Source organism: Carlito syrichta, unplaced genomic scaffold (genome assembly GCF_000164805.1).
Source record: "Carlito syrichta isolate Samal-C Ts95f unplaced genomic scaffold, Tarsius_syrichta-2.0.1 Scaffold313978, whole genome shotgun sequence".
Lineage (NCBI taxonomy): Eukaryota > Metazoa > Chordata > Mammalia > Primates > Tarsiidae > Carlito > Carlito syrichta.
The window spans coordinates 368,779-369,585 of NW_007258074.1; positions in this window are offsets into that span (position 1 = coordinate 368,779).

The window sequence follows — 807 nt, forward strand, 5'->3', positions numbered from 1 at the left end:
CCCCATCCCAAATATTCTCAATGAAAGTTCTCTTGTCAACCAGAAGGAGAGTCAAAAACAACAACAGACACTAGCAGAATTATCGGCTCCAGGACCACATCCCAGCTGTCTTTGCTCTCTGTTGTCTGTGGCTCAGATGCAGTTTCCCACTTTCCCTTCGCCCTTCTCCCCTTACTCCGAGATTCCCATTCAAGAAAGCAACAGTCACATCCTCAAACCGCTGGCAAGAAAAGGGGGGGGGGGGCTGCAATTACCAAGGAAGGAAAGAAGGGGGATATATTTGAGAACCGCGGTTTCCACTGCAAATGGCAATATAAAAGGCAGCCTGTGCCAGCGGGATATGGGGGGACGCCCGTGTGGGGCATCCACAAGATGTGCGGTGTGTGTGTACCCCGAGCTCCCGGGGCAGGCGGAGACGATGGAGCAGAATGTAAGAAAACCTGTGCTTTCCCTGCTTTCTTCTACTCTTCCCCCTCCAAGAGAGGAAGCTGAAGAAACTGGGGGAGGGGCAGAATGTTATCGTTCTCCTCTTGGGGGTACACACGACAGGCCTTAGGGTTCCTTCAGGGACTCGCCCCCAGTTGGGAGGGTCATGGAAGGTAGAGAAAGAGGGAACCCCTAAATGCTACCCACCTCCGTTCCAAAAAAAGAAAGAAAAGTAAGGCGGGGTGATTAAACCCAGATGGAGCGACCCGAAAGCGCCCCAGGTCACTCATCCCTATCAGCAAGCGGAAGGGCTGGGATAAAGGGTCGGAGGCCGGTCGGGGACAAGGCCCCACCCCCCGATTTAGGAGGGAAGGGGAGCCC